Source organism: Lolium perenne, chromosome 5 (assembly GCF_019359855.2).
Source record: "Lolium perenne isolate Kyuss_39 chromosome 5, Kyuss_2.0, whole genome shotgun sequence".
NCBI lineage: Eukaryota > Viridiplantae > Streptophyta > Magnoliopsida > Poales > Poaceae > Lolium > Lolium perenne.
The window spans coordinates 201,963,946-201,986,644 of NC_067248.2; positions in this window are offsets into that span (position 1 = coordinate 201,963,946).

The window sequence follows — 22,699 nt, forward strand, 5'->3', positions numbered from 1 at the left end:
AACTGTGAGTATGAAAATAGGTTTAAACACATATGTTTTGCTGCTAGTTTCGGGATTCCTGAGACCAAGATGTCGTTTGTTGATGGAGAGCCTCTTCCTTGGAAGCCTGATGATGGAAAGGATTCACCATCACCACCGAAGGAGTAATTCATCATCGGTATTGGCATCCCCTTGGTTTGTTCCAAGCTTGGGGGAGTGCTGCAGTATCACATCATCACTATCTTTTACCTTTTTACTATGAAGTAGTGTCATATCATGAGTAGGTAAGTTATCATATAAGATAGTTTGCAGTGTGGAAGTATCTCTCTTTAGTTGGTTATCTATGTATCCCTTGGTGTGAGTTATCGTTATGGAATATTAATGAGAAGTTTTATCATTTACATATTGCACATCTTATTTTAGTTTGCAATCTCCATTATGTGATTGATCTTGTTGTTAGTATTGGTATCACTTTGGGAGCATTGAGTAAATCTATTCGGTTTTGGCAAACTTAGCATTGGTCAATAGTAACAACACTTTGAGTTTAAGTAGAAAAGAGGAAATACATGTAGATATGTTGTTTCATTACCTTTCTTTCTTGTTAGCTATGAGCTTAGTATTCTGAAGTTAAAATTATTTGTGCTTACAAGAAAGATGCATGATTGTTTCTATCACATGTATATTTGTTTGTTTCCCTCAACTCTTATGCTTTCTAACCAACCTTGCTAGCCAAAGACCTGTACTGAGAGGGAATGCTTCTCGTGCATCCAAACCCTTAAACCAAACCTATGCCATCAGTGTCCACCATAACTACCTACTATGTGGTATTTTACGCCACTCCAAGTAAATACTTCATGTGCTACCTTTAAACAATTCAAAAGTTATCATCCCTTATTTGTGTCAATGTTTTATAGCTCATGAGGAAGTACGTGGTGTTTACCTTTCGATCTTGTCATTTACTTCTGACAGACTTTCACAATGGACTAGTGGCTTCATCCGCTTATCCAATAACTTTGCAAAAAGAGCTGGCAACGGGGTTCCCAGCCCCAATTAATTAACTCTCATTAATAATTCTCTTCACATGCTTTGCCCTGATCTATCAGTAAGCAACTTAATTTTGCAATAGACACTCCTCCATGGTATGTGAAATGTTGGAAGGCACCCGAGGATTCGGTTAGCCATGGCTTGAGAAAGCAAAGGTTGGGAGGAGTGTCATCCATAATGAAACTAAAATACATGTGTAAACAAAAGAGAAGAGGGATGATCTACCTTGCTGGTAGAGATAACGTCCTTCATGGGAGCCGCTCTTGAAAGTCTGGTTGATAAGGTAGTTAGAGTACCCGCTACCATTCGTTGACAACAACAAACACCTCTCAAAACTTTACTTTTATGCTCTCTATATGATTTCAAAACTTGAAAAGCTCTAGCATATGATTTAATCCCTGCTTCCCTCTGCGAAGGGCCTATCTTTTACTTTCATGTTGAGTCAGTAAACCTATTTCCCTCCATCTTAAGCAAGCAATTGAGTTGTTGTGATCCAACCATCTATATTGTGATTTATTTAATCATGCCTTTTATTTCTTCCTTGTTTAGTACAAGTTTTATCTGAATGAATATAGCTTTGAAGGTTATCAATGATTATGAGGAGATTATTATGATTGAGTATGCAAGTTTTTCTATAAGCTTTAATATAAGAGCTGCTCGATAAATAAGTACAATTTGTTAAATGTTCTCTGACCAAGAATGAAGTTTGCCATCACCAATTATGATTTCCTATGCACCTTTATTTCTGATTTCCTTTTACCTGTTTCAAGTTGAATCATATTGGGAAGTTGTTCACTAGAATGTCTTGTGTGAATTAATATGATGCTTCTTGTCCGTATTTTATTTATCGACTCTTCACTCCATAAACATGTGGTCTTGTTTACCGAGTTCAGTTTCGCTTGGGGACAAGCGAAGTCTAAGCTTGGGGGGAGTTGATACGTCCATTTTGAATCACCATTTTATATCATAATTTACTGTTATTCATTGATATATTTCATATTTAGAGATGATACTTATGTTATTTCATCTATTTTGCATGTTTCCTGATTATTGGAGAATCATTCACCGGAATCAGGATTCTGCTGGAAAAAGCACCGTCAGAATGCAATATTTCTGGAGATCAACAATTGACGGAAATTACACCAAAGGTCTTATTTTTCCCGAAGACGAAGCCAGCCAAAAGGAGGGACCGAGGAGGGCCGCCATGGGCCCCCCATAGGCCGGCGTGGGCCCTGGCCTGGCCGCGCCGCCTTGTGGGGAGGGGGCCCACAGCCCCCTTCGGCCGCCTCTCCTTCGCGTACTTCTTCGCCCCGAAAACCTAAGCTCCAGGGGAATAATCGCGAGGAGACACAGCCGCCTCTGCGGGATGGAAAACACCAGAGAGAAAAGAGCTCTCCGGCGGGCAGGAATCCGCCGGGGAAATTCCCTCCCGGAGGGGGAAATCGACGCCATCGTCATCGTCATCGAGCTGGACTTCATTGGGATCATCATCACCATCATCTCCACCATCGACACCGCCATCTCCACCGCTGCACCTCATCACCGCTATAACATCTAGGGTTGAATCTTGATTGTTTGATAGGGGAAACTCTCCCGGTATTGATTACTCCTTGTTATTGATGCTATTGAGTGAAACCATTGAACCAAGGTTTATGTTCATATTGTTATTCATCATCATATCACCTCTGATCATGTTCCATATGATGTCTCGTGAGTAGTTCGTTTAGTTCTTGAGGACATGGGTGAAGTCTAAATGTTAGTAGTGAACTATGTTGATTGATATTCAATGTTATGATATTTAAGTTGTGGTGTTATTCTTCTAGTGGTGTCATGTGAACGTCGACTACATGACACTTCACCTTTATGGGCCTAGGGGAATACATCTTGTATTCGTTTGCTAATTGTGGGGTTGCCGGAGTGACAGCAACCTGAACCCCAGTTGGTATATCGATGCAGGAGGGATAGCAGGATCTCAGAGTTTAAGGCTGTGGTTAGATTTATCTTAATTACTTTCTTGTATTTGCGGATGCTTGCAAGGGGTATAATCACAAGTATGTATTAGTCCTTGATACGTCCAAAACGTATCTACTTTCCCGAACACTTTTGCTATTGTTTTGCCTCTAATTTATGTATTTTGGATGCAACTAACACGGACTAACGCTGTTTTCAGCAGAACTGTTCTGGTGTCTCGTTTTTGTGCAGAAATCCAAATTTCGGGAAAATCCTCGGAATTTATGCAGAAGGCCCTATTTTCCCAGAAAACTGACGGAGCCAGAAGGAAAACTCAGGTGGAGGCCCGAGGGCCCCACACCATAGGGCGGCGCGGCCCAGGGGGGCCCGCGCGGCCATGTGGTGTGGCCCCCTCGGCCGGCCTCCGACGCCCTCCTTCGGACTATTTATCGGCCTCGACCTAAAAACGCACGGAGAGAAGTCGAAGTCGCCAGAAACCCTCCAGAACGCCGCCACATCGCGAAACTCCGTCGCGGGAGCCAGAAGTCTCCGTTCTGGCACTCCGCCGGGACGGGGAATTGGAGGAGATCATCGCCGCCATCACCGCCAACGCCTCTACATCAACCAGCCATGTTTCCCCCATCCATGTGTGAGTAATTCCCCCGCTGTAGGCCGAAGGGGATGGTAGGGATTGGATGAGATTGGTCATGTAATAGCATAAGATTGTTAGGGCATAGTGCCTAGTGTCCGTAATTGGTACTTTGATGATATTGTTGCAACCTGTTATGCTTAATGCTTGTCACTAGGGCCCGAGTGCCATGATCTCAGATCTGAACATGTTATTGTTTCATCATGATATTCATTGTTTATTGATCTTACCTGCAAGTTGTATACACATGTCGCTGTCCGGAACCGATGGCCCCGAAGTGACAGAAATCGGGACAACCGGAGGGAATGGTAGCGATGTGAGGATCACATGTGTTCACGGAGTGTTAATGCTTTGCTCCGGTACTCTATTAAAAGGAGTACCTTAATATCCAGTAGTTTCCCTTGAGGCCCGGCTGCCACCGGCTGGTAGGACAAAAGATGTTGTGCAAGTTTCTCATTGCGAGCACGCACGACTATATATGGAACACATGCCTATTGATTGCTTTGTACTAGGACACCGTTTTATTATTATCTGCAAATGCCCTGCTATGATTGTTACATGAGTTTCTCTCATCCATGCAACGCCCGTCATCCGTCCCCGTGCCTACAGTATTTTAATCCTACTGTTTACTAAAATCACTACTGCTGTCTTTGTTTCTCTGCTGCTGTTATTTCACTACTGCTACTGCTATAAAACTGTTACTACTGATAAACTCTTGCGAGCAAGTCTGTTTCCAGGTGCAGCTGAATTGACAACTCCACTGTTAAGGCTTCCAAGTGTTCTTTGTCTCCCCTTGTGTCGAATCAATAAATTGGGTTTTACTTCCCTCGAAGACTGTTGCGATCCCCTATACTTGTGGGTCATCAAGACTATTTTACGGCGCCGTTGCCGGGAGCATAGCTTTATTTGGAAGTTCACTTGGATTAATATTGTTCGCTGCAAATTCTCCATCATGGGTAAACCTCGCGATACTAAGGTCGCCATATTACCATCCACTACAAGAAAAGGTACAATTCTGAATACCTCCGCTACACTTGATTCACCATCTGTGATTGATAAACTTGTTTCACCGCCACATGCTTCACATGCGGGTACTTCTGCTGAATCTGAAAACTCTCATAATATTGATAATATTTCTGCTGTGCTTGATGATAGTGGTTCATTGGGATCTTTTCTAGATGCTACAATTGCTAGGTCTAGACAAATTGAAAATACTGAAACTCCTAATGCTACTACACCTGTTAATTCACCTGAACTTGATTATTTTAGTGATGATCCTGATGAAGATTATGTGGAGCTTAATGATGATTTTATTGAAAAATGCAATGCTACTACTGATGCAAGAAAAATTAAAAAAGTTGCTTGCAGAACATGCTGTTAGATATAAACTGTCTCCTGATCCTAAGTTTGCCACATCTCCTATAAACATTAAGGATAAAGATTATGATTTTTCTCTTGATCTATCTCATATAGCTATTGTTGAGAAAACACCCTTTTGTGGTACTGAAAAAGAAAGTGCTGTTGAACACATGACTGAGTTATCTACTCTAAGTAGCTTGTTTTCTGATGATGTCAAGATGCGTACTTACTTTGTTGCTAAAATCTTTCCATTCTCATTAAAGGATGACGCTAAAACTTGGTATAATAGTTTGCCACCTAATTCTATTAGAAGTCCAAAAGAATTGCTTGATGTTTTCTTCCGTAAATACTTTCCTGCTAGTGCCCAACATATTGCCTTGCAGAGAATTTATAATTTTAACCAGGAAGATGGAGAGAAATTGCCTGAGGCTTGGGCGAAATTTTGCTCTCTTATTAGAGCTCGGCCTGATCATGATTTGGAAAAGCATGATTTACTTGATATATTTTATAGTGGACTAACCATTGAGTCTAGGGCATACCTGGATAGTTGTGCTGGTTGTGTTTTCAGGAAAAGAACTCCGGGCACGATTTGAAGAATTATTGGCTAAAATAGGCCGGAATCATGATGATTGGACTACACCTGAACCAACTCCAACGCCAATATTGAAGAAGAGGGGTTTAATTAAATTGAATGATGAAGATATGAGGGAAGCCAAGAAGTCTCTCAAGGAGAAAGGTATTAATCCTGAAGATGTGAAGAATCTTCCTCCCATAGAAGATATATGTGAGATAATTCCCCCTTCATCCATGATTGAGGTAAACTCCCTTCAACGCTTTACTAGGGAGGATATTCCGTATTCGAAACCTCCTGCACAATGCTTAGATGAGTTTGATAATTATATTGTTAAGCAAGAAAATTTTAATATGAGAGTAGAGAATCATTTAATGGAAAATTCTCGAGCTATTAGTGAATTGCATGATATTGTGGAGAGAACCTCCAATGATGTTAAGATGCTTGTTAAACATTTTCATATGATTCAAACTCAAATTGATCAACTCACTAAAGTGCAAAATGACTTGTTGGGGAATAATTCTAAAGAGAAACATGCTTATGAAGTAACAACTAGAGGTGTTGTCTCTACCCAGGATCCTCTATATCCTGAAGGGCATCCCAAAAGAATTGAACAAGATTCTCAACGCATTGAACCTAGTGCTCATTCTAAGAAGAAAAAGAAGAAGAAGCATAAAAATGTTGTAGAATCCTCTGAACCTGCTAATGATCCTAATAGTATTTCTATTTCTGATGCTGAAACTGAAAGTGGTAATGAACATGATAAAGATAATGATAAGAATGATACTCCTGATAAAGAAGAGGTTGAAGAAGAACCTGAAAAGCATGCTAAAAATAAAAAGTACACTAAAGAAGATTTTATTGCTGAGAAACATGGTAATGAAAGAGAACCTTGGGTGCAAAAGCAAATGCCTTTTCCTGCTAAGAAACTAAAATCAAAGGAAGAAGAACACTATAATAAATTTTGCGATTGGATGAAACCTTTATTCTTGCAAATCCCTTTGACTGATGCTATTAAATTGCCTCCTTATTCAAAGTATATGAAAGATATTGTTACTAACAAAAGGAAAATCCCCAATGAGGAAATTTCCACTATGCTTGCTAATTACTCTTTCAATGGCAAAGTTCCAAAGAAGTTGGGCGACCCAGGTATACCTACTATTCCTTGTTCTATCAAGAATAATTATGTTAAAACTGCTCTATGTGACTTGGGAGCCGGTGTTAGTGTTATGCTTTTTTCTCTTTATAAGAGACTTTACTTAGATAAATTGATACCTACTGATATATCTTTGCAAATGGCTGATAAATCTACTGCTATTCCTGTTGGTATATGTGAGGATGTTCCTGTTCAAGTTACTACTAACTGCTTAATATTAACTGATTTTGTTGTGTTGGAAATGCCTGAAGATGATAATATGTCTATTATTCTTGGGAGACCTTTTCTTAACACCGCAGGGGCTGTTATTGATTGCAATAAAGGAAAGGTTACTTTCAATGTTGATGATAGGGAGCATACCGTTTATTTTCCCAAGAGGATTGAGAAAGCGTGCGGAGTTAATACTATTTCTAATGTGAGAACTATCAAAGTGGGAACTATTGATTGTCCTATATATGAGCCTAAAGAAGAATATCAAACTCTCGTGATTGGATCCATATCAATACAATTCAAGGTAACATGATTGATTTGAGGTTTATTTCTTCTTATGCTATGTAAAATTTATTTGGTGGCAAGACTTGATCAACCTTGTTAACAAATACTTTTTATATGCATAGAGGAGGTAAACAACTTCTCTTTCTTACTCCATTTGCTCTAGTTGCTGTAGCACTTTTAATTTGCAAAGTTCCTTAGTTAATTGGAGATTTCAAAATTTTCCTGGCCAGTAATAATAAACTAAATACCCAGAAATGTGCATTTTTCAAAGTTTTCAAAAATTCACAAAAATTATACCGTTGGTCCTATTTTTTGACGAGGCACCTGGGAGCACCAGAGGATGACCTGTGGGGCACCAGAGGGTGCCACACCACAGGCCGGCGCGGCCAAGGAGGGGGGCACGCCACCCTGTGGTGTGGGCCCCTCCTTGCCCCACTTTGCCATCTCTTTCTCCCAGCACCTTCTCTCTCCCGAAAAAACTCGTACCAGGTTCCTCTCACTCGCGTTTTTGCTCAAGAGCTCCAGATTTCTCGATCTCTTTGTTCAGCCCAGATTTCTTGCTGAAATTTGGCACATTTGCTCCTTGGTATGTGACTCCTCCACCCATCCAAGTAGAATTTTGTTTGGTTGAGTATATCTTGAATATTTTGCTGCTGTAGGTAACATGTTTAGTGAGCTTGCATGCTTGTTCTAAGTGGTAGAAACTAGTTTTGATGCATGATTAGTACTCTAGCAAGTTCCTATGGTAGTTCCCCTTGATTATATGTCACCAAATCAAATTTTTATATTGTTTGTTGAAAATTTCAGAGAAGAGATGAAGAAGTTCAACTTTGGAGAGTTGTTCAAGAAAGGAACAACCAGCACCGGGATGCCTTCTAGGGCCGCCACCCGGCTTAGGCGATCGTACAATGAGGATATCATCGCGCCTAGCTTCGCGCCCGAAGAGGACAACGGGGCTCCTAATGCTTCGTCTTTTCCATGCTATGATTTTCTAAGGAATGCAGGGATATTGGAGGATTTCTCCACCCTTGTCAACAGGGCGGGCTTAACCACCTATGTGGGAGATGAAAGGGAGCAATACTACATGCTCACCAAAATCTTCGTCGAGAGCTTCAAGTTCCACAACAAGCAATATGAGCCGACAATTGCATTCAAGATCTATGGTAATCCTGTTACTATGGGATTGGAAGATTTTTGTCGTGCATTAGATATTGCCCCTGTAGGTACAGTAAGTAGGATTGATGACAACCCCCGGGACTTGTTGGAACTCTATCGAGGGATTACCGATGATGATTGTCGCACCATTCAGCGTGGCAAGATAAGGAACATTCAACTCTCCGCCATTAAGTATTTTGCATATTACATTGCTACTAGCATTCTTGGTAGGGAGAACACTAGCAATATTTCTAGTTACCATCTTGCTTTCTTGAATATTGCACTTACTGGTTGGACATCTTATCACCTTGGTTCTCTTATTGCTCGCCGCCTGTCTAATAAAGGGCCTATTTTTGGAGGAACTATTGCACTGCGTGTTTTAACTTATCTAAGGCTTCCTCTTGATCCTAATGATGTGCCATTGGCCCCTAGGAAACTTGATATTGCTGCTATGAAGAGTCATCATTTTGTTACCGCTGATTCTACTGTAGATAATATGGTCTATAGAATGTTGTTTTCTGACGGGGATGAGAAGGAAATCCCTCTTCCCCAACCAGGTTTGTTCAGTATTGACAGGCAATCATGGTCGTGCACTAAGGAGGAGGTGGATGAACATATGAAGATACAAGACTTCCACCAGCAGCATGACTCCGAGGACGCCGAGGCCTCCCACGACTACACCGTCACGTATCCGGGTGCTTCTTCTAGCACATACCCGGAATACGATCCATCTTCGTCATACTACGGAGATATTACCTCATGGGATCGATGGGATTGAAATCCACTTAGGCCAAAAGCCTAAGCTTGGGGGGAGGTATACCGGCATCACTCATTCTTTGCATATTATGATTGCTGGATACTTGTACATATTTGTTTTGTTCGTTTGAGTGGTTTTCTAATGAGAGGAAGATGATATTTGGGGAAGTGCTGCCTGAAAACAGATTCTGGACTGTTACTAGAAAAATTCGTGCGCACAGCCAGAACGTTATTTTGAGCTGCCAATTTTTGTGCAGGTTTCCCAGGTTGTTATCTAACTTTCATTAGTTGAACACTTTTCGAGCTGGGCAATGTAAGATTTTTGTACAAATCGATTTCTGTACTGCTGTCAGGTTTTGGCAGATTTCTGTCATCCTGCTGTTATGTGTTTCTTTTAGTTTGCTATTTCTTGTTCTTGCTTTGTTTCTTTCCCAAAACATGAAAAGACCAAAAATATTTCTGTTGTTTCTCTTCACCATTTGTTTGCTTTGGTTTCTTGCATTTTTTTCGTTTTATTTGCTATTGCTAGTTTGCTACAAGAAAACCCAAAAAGATTTTGCTTTGTTTGTTTGTTTCCTCTTGTTCTTGTTCTCAAATTCGAAAAAACCAAAAATATTTGCTGTTCTTCTTTGATTTGTAAAGTTCTTTATGAGTTCAATGGTCTTCGGTGGCTGAAGCGTGGTTTTCATTTCATATTATCCAAGCTGCACAAGTGAAAAGGCAATAATGACGATCTACGACAATTGGATTGTGGTGAGAGGCTGGTATGAACTCTATTTGTTTTAATTTTTGTACATATACTCATCCATGTGAGCATGCTTAGTTGGTTCATGTGAGGTATATGTTATTTGAGAAAGTCTAGTAGTTTATGATCTCTCATGTTTAGCTCCAATCTATTAATATAAGTAGCATGTCATGGATGTTTGCTTGCATTGTTTTATTCATAAGTAAGTATGGCATTGTGGTATCCTCCTCTGAATAATTCATTTATATCGACTTGGCACATGCTCACGCATGCATATGACTGAACCAAAGTCAATTAAGCCTCGATGATTTATATTGCTTCAGAGTTCTTGTATCACTTTTATGCCTCCGTTAATTTATTTTGCCGCAAGCATGATTATGACAGTTACTGCTCTCTTGATTTGTCGCTCCCTAGTCTATTGCTAGCCTTCACTTGTACTGAGCGGGAACGCTACTCGTGCTTCCAAACACATGAAAACCAAGTTGTTCCAAAAGTGTCCACCATAAATACCTATGCATGGCATTTCAAACCATTCCAAGTAAATTCTCATGCGCTACCTTTAAAACCTTCAAAATGCTTCTCAATTTGTGTTTATGTTTCATAGCTCATGAGGAAGTATGTGGTGTTTAGCTTTCAACCTTGTCATTTACTTTTGACGGACTCTCATATGGACTAGTGGCACATCCGCTTATCCAATAATTTTGCAAAAAGAGCTGGCAATGGGATTCCCAGTCCCGAATTAATTAACTTAAATAGACACTCCTCCATGGTTTGTGATTGTTGGACGGCACCCGAAGGATTCGGTTAGCCATGGCTTGTGTAAGCAAAGGTTGGGGGGAGTGTCATCATCATAATAAAAATAAAATAAAAAGGCACTCCTTCATGGTATGAGATTGTTGGCAGGCACCCGAGGATTCGGTTAGCCATGGTTTGTGTAAGAAAGGTTGGAAGGAGTGCCAAATAAATATGCAATAATTCATGGGAGCCGCTCTTGAAAGTCCGGTTGGCGAGGTAGTTAGTGTACCCATTACCATTCGTTGACAACAACAAACACCTCTCAAAATGATTTTACTCCTGATTTCAAAAATGAAAAGCTCTAGCGCATGTTAATCCCTGCTTCCCTCTGCGAAGGGTCAATCTTTTACTTTTATGTTGTGTCTCCATTATTTCTTTGAGCACTATCTTGAGAGCACAACTGTCATTCTTAGTATAATATGCTTGTCTCAAAATATGATTGATTGTGGTATAACTTTGATGCTTTTATCTTTGACAATCACTACTTCTAGTCTTTCTATGAACTCCAGAGGTGCCCGGGCATTTATGTTTTGCCAATCAAATACAGGCAAGCGAGATACCACTTTATCATACTCTCTTATGAACATTGCAATCCTGCTTACATACATGATTCATGATGCTTATTATTAATTGTTGGTACCTCTCCATGATTGACATAGCTGTTAGATGATCTTATTTGCATGTATCTCATTATGAATTGCTTAAGTATTAGCCATAGCATGAGAATATATACATCATATGAGCAAATGTGTTCGTGAAAGTTCTTTTATCGCTCAGTTGTTAACTGAATTGCTTGAGGACAAGCAATAAGCTAAGCTTGGGGGGAGTTGATACGTCCAAAACGTATCTACTTTCCCGAACACTTTTGCTATTGTTTTGCCTCTAATTTGTGTATTTTGGATGCAACTAACACGGACTAACGCTGTTTTCAGCAGAACTGTTCTGGTGTCTCGTTTTTGTGCAGAAATCCAACTTTCGGGAAAATCCTCGGAATTTATGCAGAAGGCCCTATTTTCCCAGAAAACTGACGGAGCCAGAAGGAAAACTCAGGTGGAGGCCCGAGGGCCCCACACCATAGGGCGGCGCGGCCCAGGGGGGGCCCGCGCGGCCATGTGGTGTGGCCCCCTCGGCCGGCCTCCGACGCCCTCCTTCGGACTATTTATCGGCCTCGACCTAAAAACGCACGGAGAGAAGTCGAAGTCGCCAGAAACCCTCCAGAACGCCGCCACATCGCGAAACTCCGTCGCGGGAGCCAGAAGTCTCCGTTCTGGCACTCCGCCGGGACGGGGAATTGGAGGAGATCATCGCCGCCATCACCGCCAACGCCTCTACATCAACCAGCCATGTTTCCCCCATCCATTTGTGAGTAATTCCCCCGCTGTAGGCCGAAGGGGATGGTAGGGATTGGATGAGATTGGTCATGTAATAGCATAAGATTGTTAGGGCATAGTGCCTAGTGTCCGTAATTGGTACTTTGATGATATTGTTGCAACCTGTTATGCTTAATGCTTGTCACTAGGGCCCGAGTGCCATGATCTCAGATCTGAACATGTTATTGTTTCATCATGATATTCATTGTTTATTGATCTTACCTGCAAGTTGTATACACATGTCGCTGTCCGGAACCGATGGCCCCGAAGTGATAGAAATCGGGACAACCGGAGGGAATGGTAGCGATGTGAGGATCACATGTGTTCACGGAGTGTTAATGCTTTGCTCCGGTACTCTATTAAAAGGAGTACCTTAATATCCAGTAGTTTCCCTTGAGGCCCGGCTGCCACCGGCTGGTAGGACAAAAGATGTTGTGCAAGTTTCTCAATGCGAGCACGCACGACTATATATGGAACACATACCTATTGATTGCTTTGTACTAGGACACCGTTTTATTATTATCTGCAAATTCCCTGCTATGATTGTTACATGAGTTTCTCTCATCCATGCAACGCCCGTCATCCGTCCCCGTGCCTACAGTATTTTAATCCTGCTGTTTACTAAAATCACTACTGCTGTCTTTGTTACTCTGCTGCTGTTATTTCACTACTATCGCTATAAAACTGTTACTACTGATAAACTCTTGCGAGCAAGTCTGTTTCCAGGTGCAGCTGAATTGACAACTCCACTGTTAAGGCTTCCAAGTGTTCTTTGTCTCCCCTTGTGTCGAATCAATAAATTGGGTTTTACTTCCCTCGAAGACTGTTGCGATCCCCTATACTTGTGGGTCATCAGTCCTAGGAAGGGCGGTGCATTAGCATAGGTTCACCCACACAACACTTATCAAAACAATGAAGATTAATCAGCTATATGAAGCGAAAGCACTAGACTAAATTCCCGTGTGTCCTCAAGAACGTTTGGTCATTATAAGTAAACAAACCGGCTTGTCCTTTGTGCTAAAAAGGATTGGGCCACTTGCTGCAACTATTACTCTCGCATTTTATTTACTTGTATTTTATTTATCTGCTATATCAAAACCCCCTGAATACTTGTCTGTGAGCATTTACAGTGAATCCTTCATCGAAACTGCTTGTCAACACCTTCTGCTCCTTGTTGGGTTCGACACTCTTATTTATCGAAAGTACTACGATACACCCCCTATACTTGTGGGTCATCATATCTCTTTTAACTTTGTTGGCTTCCGCATCGTCACGATGGCCTGAATTTTCTCCGGGTTAGCCTCGATTCCTCTCGCGGACACCAGGAACCCGAGAAGTTCTCCCGCAGGGACGCCGAAAGAGCACTTCGTCGGATTTAGCTTGAGGCAGAACTTGTCGAGGTTGTCGAAGGTTTCCCTGAGATCATCGATCAAAGTTGACCCCTTCTTTGTTGTTATGACGACATCGTCAATGTACACCTGAACGTTCTTGCCAATCTGCGTGGCAAGGCACTTTTACATCATCCGCTGATATGTTGCACCCGCGTTTTTCAACCCGAAGGGCATTGTTCTGTATCAGAACACGCCATAGGGGGTAATCAAAGCTGTTTTGACTTCATCTTCTTCCTTCAATCGAATCTGGTTATAACCAGAATATGCATCCAAGAAGGAAAGACGTTCACAACCTGCCGTGGAGTCGATAATTTGATCGATCTTTGGAAGGGGAAAGTGATCCTTTGGACAATGTTTATTGAGACACGTGAAGTCGACGCACATGCGAAGGACCTCTGTGTTTTTCTTCGGGACCAGCACTGGGTTTGCTACCCACGTGGCTTATGTGTGTATTTCTTATGAACCCAGCTTCTCTGAGTCGATTGATTTCTCATAGCATAGCTTGCGGTTTGGTTCCGAAAAACGCCGCAAAGGTTGTCTGATTGGCCTGGCCAATGGATCCAAGTTAAGGGGGTGCTCGGCAAGTTCCCTGGGTACTCCTGGCATGTCAGTTGGACACCATGCGAAGATTTCCCAGCGCTCACGGAGGAACTCGACGAGCGCGCTTTCCTATGCGAGGTCCATGTTCGTGGCGATAGCTGTCGTCTTCTTGCGATCTGTCAGGTGTATTTGTACTTCCTTCAAGTTCTTGGTGGTATCAAAGGTTGGTTCCTTGAGAGGCCTCCCGACATCTGGCAACACGTCGTAGTCTGTTGTCAGATTTGACGCCATGTATTCTGCCTGCATCCCGAAAGTTTCTGATAGCCTGCCAAAATCTTTGGCGCACTTGTCCGCTAGCGCAAAACTGCCTTTCACTGTAATTGGTCCCTTAGGTCCAGGGAGCCACCACAACAAGTATGTGTAGTGTGGTACTGCCATGAATCTGGCATATGCGGGTCGTCCCAATAAAGCATGGTACTGTGATGGGAAATCCACGACTTCGAATTCTAGCCTTTCTATCCTGTAATTCTCTCGGGTTCCAAACTGAACGTCGAGATTGATTTTCCCCAGTGGGTAACTTGGCTTGTCCGGTGTGATACCATGGAAATGCGTATCCGTTGGTTTTAAGTTTGCCAGGGATATGTTCATCTTCCTTAATGTATCTGCGTACATAAGGTTTAAACTGCTGCCTCCATCTATAAACACTCGCGATACATCGAATCATGCGATCACCGCTGGTAAGATTAAAGCTGATTGCCCTGGTCGAGGAACTTGCTGCGGGTGGTCCGCTACGGTGAAGCCAATGTCCTGTCCCGACCAATTCAGACACACTATTGTTGGTGGAGGCATCTTCTCTGCCATGAAAACTTGTCGCGAGATTACTTTCTGAGCTCTATTAGATGGCCTGGCTTTCTGAATCATCGAGACCGCACCGTTGGTGTCGATGTAAGGAGGTGGCTGTGGAGCTGCCGCTATTCATAACTGATGCCGATTTTCATCCGTAATTGCGGGAGGAGGCGGAAGATGAACCTCACTCCTTGGCCCCTGAGGGTATCTGTTTGCTGCATGTGCGTTGGCATGCCCTGCAAACCTGTTCAACGCCTGAAAAGTTCGGCAGTCTTTCTGCAAGTGTCCTGACTGCCTCTTTCCATTGTTGTCGAGATAAAAGTGCATTTGGCATGGTCCGTTCATCATATCTTCGGGACATATGTACGGCCTCTGGAACCTTGGACCATTATTTTGCCTGTTCGGACGGGAGCCGTCCTTGTAGTCGCTGCGCTGCTCGCCGCCGTTTTGATAATCATCTCGATTGTTTCCTCCATTATTTTCTCGAAATCCAGCCGATATTTGGCCGGGAGCATCATAATCTGAGGACTGTCGAGGGAATCGTCGTCTATTTTGAAAGTTTCGGCTGCGGTCTTCCTCAGGCGACCTGTGCCGTTTGTTGTGAACAACATCTTCTCCATCCGCCCATCTATTCGCTATTTCCATGATTGCTGCTATTGTCTTTGGGTTGGTTCTTCCCAAATCCTCGACGAAGTCCCTCCTCCGAATACCAGCAACGAATGCATCTATCGCTCTCTCCTCAGATATATTTTCTGCCAAGTTCTTGATAATGTTCCACCTCTGGATATACGTTCTCATTGACTCGTCGTATTTCTGCCTGCAAGCCCTCAATTGCTCCAATGATTTAGGCTTCTTGCACGTGGATCGAAAATTCATTACGAATATATCCTCGAAACTTTCCCAGCTGTCGATAGACCCAGGAGATGTAATGTCCCAGGTTTAGAGACGATCGAGGGGTAGATTTTAGAAAGGGATGTGCATTGCATCGTAAATTCTAGGGAAATTTCGCGCTTTTAAACAAAAATTGCATCAAAGGGGAACAAGTTTCTCTCTCGACACCTTACAGGGTTAGGGTTTCGAGAGTGCGACAAACTTGTTCCTTATTCAACTAAACTAGGGTTTTGAGAAGAGAGAAGGGATATTGCATCACAAACTTAAGTTGCATGGTTGAATTCAAATTTAAGTTGCATGATTGAATTCAAACCTAAGTTGAATTTGAATTTCAAATTCAAACATTAAATAAATATCACATAATTCAAGTGGTAAAACCACTTGGCAGGTTAGAAGAAAAAATGGCAATTGAAGGGATATGATCACAGCTCTGCCGAGCTGATCCACTCAAGGCCAAGCACAAGCCAGATACCAAGCATCTAGCACACACACACAGCCAGCCTGCTCACCAGGCAGTGTGCATGCAGCACAACACACACACACCAGCAGTGAGTCACCATGTGTGCCAGGCCAAGCTGTCGACCAGGAGAGCCAGCAAGGGTTCATATAAAACCTTTTCCACCGCCAGAACTAGTTGTTCATCGACAGCAGCTTCACTGGTAAGTCACCAGAGATCACAAACACAAGAACAGGAAGAACAGCACTGCTGTTCTATCTGTCCAAGATCACCACAGAACCAAATCAAGCATCATAAGCTCACAAGGAGGAGCAGGGCAAGCAAACCAAAATCACCAGAAGCAATCCTCTACACCAACAACTCATCCTAGGAGCTGGAGTGAGGTATACCACACAATAGCCTGAGCAAGATCATACCTTGCTCATACATAAGCATGCTTTGCATCACAGGAGCACAGAAGGGTAGGAAACCCTGGATGTATCATCATTTGGTTGCAAAACCAATTGGTGCCAGCAAATTAAGCAAGGTCTAGAAGGAAAACAACCCAGGGAACACTTGGTTGTGTCAACACAGTGACACAACCAGAGAAATCCATCAGGGGTTTGATCCTAGATAGCCAACCAAACTCACCTAGCACTAACTGGTTCACTAACCATCAGACAATAGACAAATTCATGTCTATTTTGTTTCTCAACAGCAAAGGCTACTGGCTATTCCAACAAAAAGGGATCAGCCAGAGAGCAGTTGTTCATCCACAGCAAGCCAACAAGGGGTGGGAGCTTCCTGAGCAGCCAAGAGTGGCTGCTGAGGCCACCTCAACCACCCAAAACAGTCAAACCACCAAGCCCAGCACAATCATCATCACCCAGAGGGGTTCAGAGTGGGCTAGGGTCCCCAACAATTGTTGGCATCCCTCTATCCCAAGCAAATTAAATTGTTATGATCATCACTGTGTCACAGTTCACATCATTTATCCAAATATCAAGGCAAATTAAGCAGATAAATGAAACAGACAAGCTACAGTTGCACAAGGTCTTGCGTATGATCCAAGGGATCATTGCGAGCATCCACTGATGCTTGAACAAGCAACAGCACACACAGGCTAAGCCTGTATGAAGCACAAACAACACTGGATGAGCACCAGTGAGTCACAGAGAGGAGCACACACTTGTACATAAGCAAGAATGATCCAAAGATCATCAGAGCATTATCAGCTCATGCTTCAGATCACCACAGCCAAGTCTAGCACCAACACAATAACTAGATAAATTTCATAGCCGCAGAACAGGAACAATGGCATAGCAGACAATCAAAAATATGAAATATAATTGTATACAGAAGCACACCATCAAGTGATGGTGTTGTCTAGCCACAGGCATGCTCAAGGGAGCATGTCTATAGCACACTGAAGAGCACCCAGGGGCACTGGCTCTTGCAAATTGCAAGAATTGCACACTGCAATCAAGCCAGGGCAACATATATGAATACATTTGAGTAACTGGCAAATATAGCATCATGAACAGAGGCACAGGGAAGCAGCAGCCCAAGCACATGCATGAATACAGAAGAAATGGCCATGGTAGCAGCACAGCAGCAGCACATGCATAGGCAGTAGAGCAATAGCACCATAGCATAGCAGTAGCACCACCACAAAGCAGTACACGCACATCTACAGCAAGCACAACAGCAGAGCACATAGGGTGTAGCAGCAGCGCCATTTGATAGATGCCAGGACATACAGAGGAAGGAGAAGAGGTAGAGTAGGTGGCGTAAGGGGAAGGAGAGACACGTACCAGGGAGGAGATGGTCAACACGACCATGGCGGCCATGGCGGCGCACGCCAAGGAGCACGGCGGCACCAAGCCTGGCCAAACCAAGCCATGGCGACCACCGCAACCCCCAGCATAGCACCACGCGCCCAGGGGAGTGCCAGGAAGAAGGTCCACGGCTTCTCCAGCGCACGGCGGCAGCGAACGCCAAGAGCCTGGCGCACTAGAGGGTCGAGGATGAGCGAACGGGGACGCGAGCGTCAGATCGATGCGGACCACCGTGTCCGCCGTCGAGAGGCGGTTCAGATCCACCTGATCTCGCCGGCGGTGACGGCCGGAGTAGGCCGGAGTAATTCGGCGAAGGGGGCGGCGACGCGAGGGTCGCCAGAGCTCGAAGGGGCTAGGGTTCGCGAGCGCGTGGAGGAGAAGGGGTCGGTGCGACCGACCGAGCCCAAGTGTGGCTCGGGTTAGGGTTAACCGCTGGGCCACCCTGACAGGTGGGCCCAGGGGCAGTTTTGGAATTTCACAATTCCAATTAAACCAGAAAATTTTGAAATTTCATAGAAAATTATTAATAGCTCTAAAAAAATAATTAAAAATATGAAAACCACTCAGCATAAAATTCTCTATCATAATAAAATATCAAAAGGAATTTTTGGAGAAAAACAAGATTAACTCCAAATTTGATGCTTTAAATAATCATTTAAATCACACATTTTATTTTCAATAATGAAAATAAGTCCACAAATTCATTTGGACTCTAAAAACACCTTGACAACATTTCAAGGTTGTATTTTGCCCTAAACAGAGTATCCCTAAATTGTTCTTAGTATTAACCTCTCACATAAAATAATAAAACATCGGAAGGGGGGAAACAACCCTAAAAGCTGAATCATGCATAATTGCTTCTTTAACCATTGCCCTTATCGGACAATGATGCTATTTTTCAGCAACAGAGGACAAGGGTCAGTCCACACCATCCAACTGCAACACTTTGCAGTGTTCAGGCAAGTTCATCACTTGCTCATGCCATTTGAGTATTTTTACTAAATTACTTGCAAAGTACTATGTTTATCACTATTGCATAAAAACCAAAACCACTATTTTCATAACTATGAATATGACTATGTGGTGGGCAATGGTACCATGGATTGTGTTGATATGGTGGAGGTTCCATTGCAAGGGTTTATATCCATCTAGGATTAAACAACAAATGTCGTCCAGTGATTCTTGTGCCGTAATAACCGTGTTAACCATAAGATCTGGAGTGGGACGGAATAGTCAATCGTATTTCCACCTCTTGTACATCAACAGACGCGCTTTACCGTAGCACACTTGTCATCTGTCGGGGCAAGCGGTAGGCTGGGGAAGCCAATTAAGTCCCCACGGCTTTGTCCGTAGCACACTTGTCGCCGAAGTGCAAGCGGTAGGTTGGGGAAGCCATCTAAGTCCCCACGGTATTGCGGTCTATGAGGGGTTGCATCTGCCGGCGAAGGAGTTTGGTTCAATCCCAGACTGTCGTCGTGGTCGGGGTCCACCCTAATACGGGAATAATGGGACCGACGAGGACCCAGGGTCGGGGATGCAGCAAAGGGTGGGTGTGCGAGGTAGAAGAGGAATATGATTGGCTATGACCTTTTACCGGGCCTCACACCATTGGAAGTGTGAACGGGAAAGCTGCCCAGTTGGCACCAAGGTTAAGATCTCTTATGGGTAAAGCAACACACCTCTGCAGAGTGTAATGAATCGTGACCAGTCACTCCTTGTTCCGGGTTTTGGAACTGCGAACGCTGCCGGAAAGGAACTCCATGAAGTTCTAGTAAACCGGTGAAGGCTGACAGACATAGTTCTTTGAAATGAAAGCAACCTCTTGAAGAAATGTTTATCAAAACTTGCATTGGTAATAGACTTTCTGGTCTAATACCGTAGCTAGTGCATTAAACACCTCTTTCCTATAATGAACTTGTTGAGTACGCTCGTACTCATACCACTCTTAAATCCCCTTCTTAGATTGTCTGAACCATCTGGAGGAGGACAACGACAACCCTGAAGGAGCCGACATCATCGGCTATGAAGAACCAGACCTCTCTAGAGGTGTCGAAGGTGTAGACTACCTCATAGTCTACGGAACCGGGGAGGGTTCCGGAGAAGGACAAGCTTAGACCCGTTAGTAGTAGTAGTATCCGAGCAGTACGAACTCTTAGTACTTAACTGCTCGTGGGAATAAAATGTATAACCTAGTTAGACTTCTATGTTGTAAGTTAAGTTGGGTTCGCCTCGAACCCAGGAGTATCCCTCTTAGGACCCAAGAGGAGCTCCGAGATGATATGTACATGTTGCTTGTAATAATAAGTGAATGAGTTATGGACCTGCTATGTTCTGTTGTACTACTCTGAGGGATGTAATATTTGCGGATTGGTACTTCGTGAATGTTATGTCAACGACTGGCATACTACAACATGCAGTGGTATGCAGGGTCACCACAGTTGGTATCAGAGCAAAAGCTTTGACCTTAGGTTGGAACCTAGTAAATGGGACGAAACGTTAGGAGTCAAATAGGATTAGTAAAGAATTCTCTAAAAATATGGTGTATATTCACTTGAGAATAAAACAATCATATGTTTTAGTGCGATAATTCTTTATTATCTCTATTAAGATGCATTATTACTAATCTTATGTTCTCTCTTTTCTACATCCAACTATGGCAAGTTCACGCCCGGGACGTAATGTGAAAGTGAAGCCGTCAAACTTGAGTGAATACGACGGAGGACTTGCAGACATTCTTCGTGCCATGTTACTTGAATTTGGGTGCGATCCCCAAATCCAAGTGATGAAATACTGGTACTATGACGGTCCAGTATTGGCAAAGTGTAGGGTAGGACTAAGACTTCCAGAATCCCTAGGAATGAGTGTAGTGATGCTAGCAGGTGAGGCTAGAACTATCCAAACAGCCTACCACATAGCTATAATGAGAGCAATCACTGATATTCGGGAACATAAGATGAAAGTGCTTATTGGTTCCGAATTCACCCACATTCCTCATATGGAGGAGGAAGATGATCCTATGCTTAACCACTTCTAGTATGCAAAACGCAAACCAGCAGAAGCCGCTAAGTATATGGACAATAGTCGCAACCTACTGTCATTGTTCTTTCAATTGAACCGACATTTTTCGGGAGCGATTGATACAATGCTGGAAGAGTTCACTGCGCCCAAGGAGGAGACTAAGGGGAAGGAACCAATGGGGAATGAGGTTCACACACCAGTTTATTCAGCTGGTGATTACATTAGTATTGACCATCCCGAACAACAAACCACACCCATTACACCCGGGTACTTTCATAGTAGTTCCCATGGAGGTTATGAGGGTGGAGAGGAATCCGGAAACAATCAGCATTCCGAGACTCCTATAGAAAACTCCACAGGTTGGCGTTGGGGATCAGATACTGGAACCCATAGTGAGTCAGTTAGATATGACCCGGAGGTGAATGAAGACGCCACAACCCAGAACCAGAGTTATCAGTATAGTGGGGAAGATGATGGAGGGTATCCGATACAGATCGACTCGGATACGAATGTTGGAAATACCTATGGTGGAGTCACAGGGGAGTACACCCGATGGGTGGATTATGATGCACTGAATGACCAGTTCATGAACACTGATTTCTCCCTGGGATCATCCTCTGATTCCGACTACCAGCCGACGGGGAGACCTTATGTTCCAGGTTTTGTCAGGAGGACTACACGTTTGACCGGATGGAAGCCTGGAATGTACCGGGAGTGAAGCACGACTAGAGACTACCATGGGAGGCGGCACTGCAATACAGTTGTACCACATGTATTGTAGTATGTAATATTTGTAGAAATTTGTACATATACTTCAATAAGTGAGTTTGCATACTCACAACGTCACTAAGTATTGTAATAAGACCACTTAAGTATGTATATACACGGTATATGTTTTGTATGATTTGGATTTGCTTCTTGATTTCCATTGCGTGACTAGTTCTGTGCACAAAGTTGAGCTCAGAAAACTTGCGCATGGAGTAATTATGAGTACCACTTTGTGTTGCAGAACTAGGGGGTTATGTCGGGAGCGCCGGGTGAGGAGAGCGAAGAACAGCGCCTCGAGCGCGAGGCAAAGCAGAAAGAGGAGGCAGATGAAGCAGCCAGAAACCAGTTTCCACCACCACCACCACCGATGATGCAGCAAAATTTCCTCCAGTACATGCAGATGTTGGAGGAAAGACAGAGGATCACTATGGAGCAGCAAAATAAGTTCTTTCACGATCTGCTGCAACAGAACAAGGTAGAAAGACCTGAGAATCAGGGAGTCACTTTGTCAGACTTCCAGAACACCAAGCCTATATCCTTTGCATACGCGCCCGAACCTATGGACGCGGAGGATTGGTTGATGGACACTGAGCGTAAGCTCAACACGGTTGGATGCAACGACCTGGAGAAAGTCAGGTACGCAACACACTTGTTGTGTGGACCCGCCGCATCTTGGTGGGATAACATAGTAGCCGTTTATCCGGCTGAGAAAGTGTTTACTTGGGAAGAGTTCAAGAGGAAGTTCAGGGAATCCAATGTCCCTGAAATCATAGTGGAACTGAAGCGTCGAGAATTTGAGAGTCTCGAGCAGAAAGACAAGGCCATCCTGACTTATGTCAGGGAATTCTCAAAGTTGTCTCGGTATGCTGTTGAGGAGGTCAACACCGAGGACAAGAAGAAGAAGAGGTTCTTGCGGGGATTAAGTCCCCAGTTCAAGGTTCAGCTCA